We start from the raw sequence: 9,183 nt of genomic DNA on the forward strand, positions 1-9,183 counted from the left end.
AAAATTTGTATGGAAACACAAAAGACTTAGAATAGACAAAACAATCTTGAGAAAGAAGAACAGAGCTGGAAGTATTATGCTCCCTGACTTCAGACTGTACTACAAATCGACAGTAATCAAAACAGTGTGGTACTGGCATAAAACAGACACGAAGACTAATGGAACAGAATAGAGAGCCCAGAAATGAACACTTCTTATATGGGCAATTAATCTATGACAAAGGAGGCAAGAATATACAATGGGGAAAAAACAGCTTTTTCAGTAAATGGTCTTGGAAAACTGGACAGCTACATAAAGAAGAATCAAACTAGAATATTCTGTCACACCATGCACAAAAATTCAAGATGGATTAAAGACTTAATAGTAAGACTTGAAACCATGAAACGTCTAGAAGAAAACATAGGCAGTAAGTTCTTTGACATCGGTTTTAGTAATTTTTTTTTTTTTGGATATGTCTCCTTGGGCAAGGGTAAAAAAAAGCAAAAGTAAATAAATGGGACTACATCAAACTAAAAGGCTTTTGCACAGCAAAAGAAACTATCAAACAAAACGAAAAGGCCATCTACTGAATGGGAGAAGATATTAGCAAATGACACATCCAACAGTGGGTTAATACCCCCAAAATACAAAGAACTCATACAACTCAACATCAAAAAAAAAAAATCTGATAAAAAATGGGCAGAGGATCTAAATAGACATTTCTCCAAAGAAGACATACAGATGGCCAACAGGTACTGAAAAGGTGCTCAACATCACTAATCATCAGGGAAATGCAAACCAAAACCAAAATGAGATTTCACCTCACACCCATCAGAATGGCTATCGTCAAAAAGACAGCAAATAATAAATTTTGGTGAGGATATGGGGAAAAGGAAACCCTCCTACACTGTTGGTGAGAATGTAAACTGGTGCAGCCACTGTGGAAAACAGTATGGAGCTTTCTCAAAAAGCTAAAACTAGAACTACCATATGACCCAGTGATTCCAATCCTGGGTATATATCTGAAACACACAAAAACACTAACTCAAAAAGATACATGCACCCCAGTGTTCATAGCAGCATTATTTACAACTGCCAAGATATGAAAGCAACCAAAGTGTCGATCAGTAGATGAATGCATAAAGAAGATGTGGTACATATATACAACGGAATACTACTCAGCCATAAAAAGTGAAAGTTTTCCATTTGCAGCAACGTGGATGGGCTTGGAAGGGATTATGCTAAGTGAAATGAGTCAGAAAACTACAAATATCTCATGATCTCACTTATATGCAGAATCTAAATACAAAACAGAGAAATAAAAAAGACAAAACAAGAACAGACTCATAGATACAGAGAACAAACAGGTTGTTGCCAGAAGGAAGGAGGGTGGGAGAAATAGGTGAAAGGGATTAAGACTTACAAATCTCCAGTTATAGAATAAATAAGTCACAGGGATGTAATATACATTATAAGGAATAAGATCAATAATATTGAAATAACTTTGTATGGGGACAGATGGTTACTAGACTTGTAGTGGTAATCATTTCATAATGTCTGCAAATGTCAAATCATTATGTAGTACACCTGAAACTAACATAATATTGTATGTCAACTATACTTGAATTTAAAAAAGAAACATTCAGGGACTTCCCTTGTGGTCCAGTGGTTGGGACTCCGCACTTTCATTGCAGGGGGTGCAAGTTCAATCCCTGGTTGGGAAACTAAGATCCCACATGCTGCCTGGGGCGGCCAAAAAGAAAAAAAGAAAGAAACATTCAGAAGATAAGTGATCCTTAAACATAGGAGTTAAATACCAAGTGATATACTCGCATGAAACAAGAAATTCTAGATCTCCTTTGTCAAACATATGTGAAATAGAGAGGCCCTTTCAAACTAAACCCCGATTCCTTTTTCAAAGGCCATTTCTTTCACCCAAAGTGTTTTAGGTATAAAATAATGTTATCCCAATCTAGACTACTTTGAACCCAGAGGGGAAAAAAAGACAGATAATTTCAACACTATAACACAACAATTATAATTTTTGCCTAATACCCTACAGTATTTTTTTCCCAGGTCTGTTTGAAATTTTGAGGATGAAATCTTCACTGTAGATGAAAGAGCCCTTTATAGAGATGACTCATTGTAAAACTCACCACCTCTTTAAATTTATTTATCTCATTTTAGTACAGATGAGAAGATAAAGCCGTGGGAAATTTTTTAAAACAGACCTTATTATGGAAAGAGAAAACAGGTTCTCATTAATAAGATTTGGGATAACTCCTGGTGAGACCCAGCCTCAAGCTTCCCAGTTGCAGTGAACCAGCTCAGTCCTGCTGTACTTAAGTACTGTATTCTTCTGTTGGAAAAAAAAATGAGAAAATAATCTAGTCCAAATTTACAAATCAAAAGGTTAAGAAACCTTGCCTACTCCAGATCTGAGCATATAGCCTCCTGAGTCCATGGGAGAAAGGAAAAGAGAGAGAATCTACCTGTGAATGACTCTTGGGAAATTCATCGCACAGGCTTACCTTGCACTACAGTAAAACCAACAGTAGTTAGAACACAATCTCCAATTAGCAGATGAGGGAACTGAGGTGGGAAAGAACAAAATGCAAATAAATGGGCAAGCTCAATAACTCTCCTTCCTTTCCATTTTTTTTTGTTGTTGTTGTTGTTGTTCAATTACACCACACTTTTGTTTGCTTCCCTTTAAGCCCTGAATGCCTATGTTTATGCTGGTTGCCACAGGCCAAAAAGGACTTGTTCAAGTTTCACTTCAGTTAGGGAAAAAAGCTTAATTTGAACACTTAACATATAATCTTCCCAAAACTGCTCAATTTGTAAACTACACCTTTTTATCTGAAACTCCAAGGACTGCCTTAGTCAAATATATGGATATATTTGATTATTACAGGCATCCCCCACTTTTTGAAAGTTCGCTTTACACTATTTCACTTTTACGAAGTGCCTGTTTTTGCTAACCAAAAGAAATCCAAAGATTTTCACTTGTGCAGAAAAAGGCAAAAAGCGAAAATGGCATTCAGCATTGGTTTTGCAGGAGCTGTTTTAGCTGCAGCGCGCACTCTGAGTAGTGAGAGGGGCCCCGCCCAGCTCCTCCCCAGGAACTACACCCAGCATCTCAGCATCAAGCCACCATAGCTCTGAACTGTGTCTGTGAGCATCTGTGCTTTTTCCTCAATGTGTTCTGTGCATCCATTAGCAAGATGTGTCCTAAGGTAATTGCTTCTTCGCTATATGCCATTTCTGCTTACAAAAGTTTTCATAGGAACGCTCCACTTTTGAATAGCGAGGGGAACCTGTATTGTTCCAAGTAACATGACTATTTTCCCAACGTAAACATAGCAGATGTTTATGTTTGAAAAAGGATATTTGAGCATGAAACTCTAACCTTGATAATTAAAAAGAAAAAAATTTAGACATATCCAGTGCAGTCAAATGAAACTCAAAATGAATATGTTTCCATTCCTTTTTCTTACATTGATACAGCTTATGATAACTCATACTCCTAAGACCCTGGAATTTGCGAAGGGGTTCACTCGTATAAATTTGAGCTCAGTGTCACCTTTATAATTTCCAACTAAAAGTGTTAGCCTATCTTTGGAGGCTTTGTGTGGTTTTTGTTTTTGTTTTGTTTTTTCTCATCTGTGAAATGAATGTACAAGACAGTATTTTTTTCAGCAAGATTGAAAACTTGTTTTGCAGTGTGACCACCTTCACCACCGCAGCCTCATTGTTGGTAGAATTACCCTGGTCTTCATACCTTGCAGTATTATCTGGGTCTTATTCCTCTCAAACTATCTCTGACTTGCTGTAAAATTTATTCCCTTCACCTCAATTGTGGTAGATGGCTCTAATGGCCCCAAGTTTTCACCCTCCCTATGGCCACATCTTTTGTCATGGGACTTTGCAGTTTCTCTCCTCACTAAAGCAAAGTATATTTCTCCTCCCATCCCTGACTTCAGGGCCAGCATGTGACTTGCTGAGACCTATGCAGTGTTAGTGGATGGGACATGTCCAAAGGCATGAAAGTCATATGAATGATTGGGCTTGCCCTCTTACACCTTGAAGAAGAACATGCCTAGAATAGCTTGCTGACCTCAAATTAGACATGAGGAAGACCCCCAGCTCATCCCAGATGCAAGAACAAGCCTAGCTGAGACTAACAGAACCGTCTACTTAAGCCCAGCCAGATCAGCTGAACCCCAGCTGGCCCATAACAAATGGTGACTGTTGTATGTCACTGAGATTTCTGTAATTGTTAGTTACGCAGCATTACTGTGGCCATACTTAACCGATATATCACTCCTATACCATTGTATTAGATGTCTGTTGCTGGGTGAACTATCCCCAAACTTAATGGGTTAAAATGGCAAACACTGCTTATCATTCTGTGGTCAAGAATTTGAAGAGGCTTAGTTGGGTGGTTCTGACTCAGTCTTTCATATGATTGCAGTAAGGATGTTGGCAGGGGCTGCAGTCAGTCATCTGAAGGCTTAACTGGGGCTGGAAGACCTGATGGCTCATTCGTAAGGCTAATGACAAGGGGCCTTAGTTCCTCACATGCTATTGACAGGACACCTCAGTTCCTTGCCATGTGGACCTTTCCATAGGCTGCCTGAGTGTCCTCATGGCCTGGCAGCTAACTTCCCTCTGAGAGAGATAGCACAAAGGAAGCCTCAGTGCCTTTATGACCTTGTCTCCAAACCCATATACTGCCACTTCTGCTTTATCATATTCATTAGGAGAGAGCCACTAAATCCAGACCATATTCAAGAAGAGGGAAATTAAGCTTCACCTCTTAAAGGGGGGAGTAGCTAAGACTTTGAACATATTTAAAAGCCACCACAGAATGCATTCTAGCATACTATATAAATTCCTCCTACACGCAACATACACTTACTCCTTCCCAAGGCTTCCGAAATTCTCATCCCATTTCATTTACAGCATCAGGTCAAAGTTCAGAATCTCATCATTTAAAGCAGGTCCGGGGGCAGAAGAGGCACTTCAGTTGTAGTGTCTTACATATAGCTCCTAGGGTCCAATTCCTCTCCACCCAAAGATCTGTTCACTAAAGAGGCCAATTACCTGCACCCACTCCCACACCCAACTACAATGGTGAGACAATTGTACAATAGGAGAAAGACCATAATCATCCTCAGATTTTCAAAAATATTTAGAAACCTAACCTTTACAGTTGTTTTCTCCTCAACTCTATAGGAGAGATGTTACTGCTATTTTACTAAAGAGTATATAGGTTTATGAGTTCATATTTAGTGACAACAAGCTAACCCTTCGTGAAAGGACAAAATGATCCTAAAGAAAAATAAATAATCAAGTCACTGGAAACTTGGGTAAAGTTATTAGTTAATAGTGGTGGTGGGAAACCCAGAATGCTTAGATTATAAAAGGCTTAATTAGTCATCTTATATCACTATTAAAAAGACTTTCCAGATGAGCAGCTGTGAGCTATAAGAAGATATCTACTTCTGCTTCACTGGTATTACCTGCTAAAACAATGTTTTTATACTATAGAATTTCTGCTTGGAATTCTTCTGAATTCTATCAACAGACCAGGTGTATCATATTTTTAAATCATGTAGAAATATACACCATTATATATCCACTCAGTGTGCAAAAATGGTATGCAGGTAGAAAGGAATTGGAGAATGGTATTTGAGCACTGGATTTTATTAAATAAGTGTTTTATTTACACTAGGAGGTAAAAAGGCAAGATAGTATACATCTTACATGGTTACAATTCTGCAGGTACAGAAATCCTTCTGAATCATATACATAACACTGTACACACTCTGAATTGATAAAAGTATACTACCAAATCAAGTAACTTCATAGCAATGTGTCTTTCATGCGAACCACCCAAACAAAATAACCTCCGGTTTATTTTTCCACTGCTCTTGGATTTCTTTTCTCCTCCATGAATAGAAATTCTTGTGTTTCATTTAAAATAACCTATGAAGTCTAAAATCAGTTTAGTGAAAATTGAGATAATGATAACTAGGGAAAATATTTGTGGTATATATGACCCAAAATAGTTAATACTTAATACATAAAGATCTCTATAAATAAGAAAAAGGCATGAGCTCAAAAGTCCACAATACTATTTCAATTCCATTTCATTTTTTTATCCCACATGAGTGTTCCTTTCCATCCATCCCACTCACCCACCCATCCATCCATTCATCCATCCATCCACCCATCCATTAAATCAACAAGTAGTGTTTACGTGGAGAATCCTTATTCAACCTTCAATATGACAGGAGATGCTATTATTACCCCATTTACATCCCCTCAGCACCTGTGACTGTCAGACCACAGAAGTATGCCTCACTTGGGGCGCAGGCCATAAGTACTGATGAGTTAATACCTCAGGAAGCAACCCTCAATCGATGAACAGAGGTGGTGGATAAATACCGCAACACCTCACTCTCCAGGTGGAACAACTGTGAGTAACATGGTTCACTGTCTCTCAATGGGAGTTCCCTCCGGGATTGAGCCCTAATTTCTCTTTACACACGTTGTACTGGCTTCCTTCTCTTCCCTGACACATTTCCCTTTCCCCTACCTGTGTTCTCTAAAATTACTTCTTAAATCCTTATCTCAGAGTTGGCTTCTGGGAGAGCCTGGACTAAGGAAAAGCCTACCTCAAGCTTGCCCTCCATGAATGAGGAGTTGTGCTCCCCTCTGTGCTCTCAGAGTACATATTTACCTTGTTCTCATAGCACATTTCATTTGTTGACTTGTATTTGAAAGGCTCTTATCTCTCTCCCATTTTAGATTACAAACTTCTTGAGAACAAGAATCTTGTTTATATATTGTTTATCCCACACTGACTGGCACACTTTTCCTATAAAATTTATCATTTTATTTCTTTTCTATCTTTTCCATAGGATATCTATGTTTTATTAATTTTTATTGGAGTATAGTTGCTTTACAATGTTGTTACTTTGTGCTGTAGAGCAAAGTGAATCAGCTATACGTATTTATATGTATATCTTCTCTTTTTTTGGATTCCTTTCCCATTTAGGTCACCACAGAGCAGTGAGTGGAGTTCCCTGTGCTACACAGTAGGTTCTCGTTAGTTATCTATTTTATACATAGTATCAATAGTGTATATAATGTCAATCCCAATTTATCCCACCCCCTACTTTCCCCTTTGGTATCCATATATTTGGTATCCATACATTTGTCCTCTATGTCTGTGTCTCTATTTCTGCTTTGCAAATACGATCTCTATACAATTTTTCTAGATTCCACATATATGCATTAATATGCGATACTTCTTTTTCTCTTTCTGACTTACTTCACTCTGTATGACAGTCTCTAGGTCCATCCACATCTCTGCAAATGACCCAATTTCCTTCCTGAGTAATATTCCATTGTATATATGTACCACATATTCTTTATCCATTCCTCTGTTGATGGACATTTAGGTTGCTTCCATGTCCTGGCTATTGTAAATAGTGCTGCAATGAACACTGGGGTGCATGTGTCTTTTTGAATTATGGTTTTCTTTGGGTATATGCCCAGTAGGGGGATTGCTGGGCCATATGGTAATTATATTTTTAGTTTTTTCAGGAACCTCCATACTGTTCTCCGTAGTGGCTGTATCAATTTGCATTCCCACCAACAGTGCAATAGGGTTCCCTTTTCTCCACACCCTCTCCAGCATTTATTGTTTGTAGATTTTTTGATGATGGCTATTCTGACCAGTGTAGGTGACACCTCATTGTAGTTTTTTGTTTGTTTGTTTTTTTATAAATTTATTTATTTATTTTTGGCTGTGTTGGGTCTTTGTTTCTGTGCGAGGGCTTTCTCTAGTTGCGGTGAGCGGGGGCCACTCTTCATCGCGGTGCGCGGGCCTCTCACTGTTGCGGCCTCTCTTGTTGCGGAGCACAGGCTCCAGATGTACAGGCTCAGTAGTTGTGGCTCACAGGCCCAGTTGCTCCGTGGCATGTGTGATCTTCCCAGACCAGGGCTCGAACCCGTGTCCCCTGCATTGGCAGGCAGATTCTCAACCACTGCGCCACCAAGGAAGCCCTCATTGTAGTTTTGATTTGCATTTTTATAATAATTAGTGATGTTGAGCATCTTTTCATGTGCCTTTTGGCCATCGGTATGTCTTCTTTGGAGAAATGTCTATTTAGATCTTCCACCTATTTTTGGATTTAGTTGTTTGTTTTTTTGATATTGAGCTGCATGAGCTGTTTGTATTTGGAGATTAATCCTTTGTCAGTTGCTTTGTTTGCAAATATTTTCTCCCATTCTGAGGGTTTTCTTTTCGTCTTGTTTGTGGTTTCCTTTGCTGTGCAAAGGGTTTAAGTTTCATTAGGTCCCATTTGTTTATTTTTGTTTTTATTTTCATTCTCTAGGTGGTGGATCAAAAAAGGTCTTGCTGAGATTTAGGTCAAAGAGTGTTGTGCCTATGTTTTCCTCTAAGAGTTTTATAGTGTCTGGCCTTGCATTTAGGTCTTTAATCCATTTTGAGTTTATTTTTGTGTATGGTGTTAGGGAGTTTTCTAATTTCATTCTTTCAACATAGTTTTGGAAGTCCTAGCCACATCACTCAGAGAAGAAAAAGAAATAAAAGGAATCCAAATTGGAAAAGAAGAAGTAAAACTGTCACTGTTTGCAGATGACATGATACTATCGTAGAAAATCCTAAAGATGCCACCAGAAAACTACTAGAGCTAATCAATGAATTTAGTAAAATTGCAGGATACAAAGTTAATAACACAGAAATCTCTTGTGTTCTTATACACTAACAATGAAAGGTCTGAAAGAGAAATTAAGAAAACAATCCCATTCACCATTGTAACAAAAAGAATAAAATACCTAGGAATAAACCTACCTAAGGAGGCAAAAGACCTGTATGCAGAAAACTATAAGACACTGATGAAAGAAATCAAAGACAATACAAACAGATGGAGAGATATACCATGTTCTTGGATTGAAAGAATCAATATTGTGAAGATGACTATACTCCCCAAAGCAATCTACAGGTTCAGTGCAATTCCTATCAAATTACCAATGGCATTTTTCACAGAACTAGAACAAGAAATTTTACAATTTATATGGAAACACAAAAGATCCCGAATAGCCAAAGCAATCTTGAGAAAGAAAAATGGAGCTAGAGGAATCAGGCTCCCAGCCTTCAGACTA

This window comes from Pseudorca crassidens, chromosome 4 (assembly GCF_039906515.1).
Source record: "Pseudorca crassidens isolate mPseCra1 chromosome 4, mPseCra1.hap1, whole genome shotgun sequence".
In the NCBI taxonomy this organism is placed as follows: Eukaryota; Metazoa; Chordata; class Mammalia; order Artiodactyla; family Delphinidae; genus Pseudorca; species Pseudorca crassidens.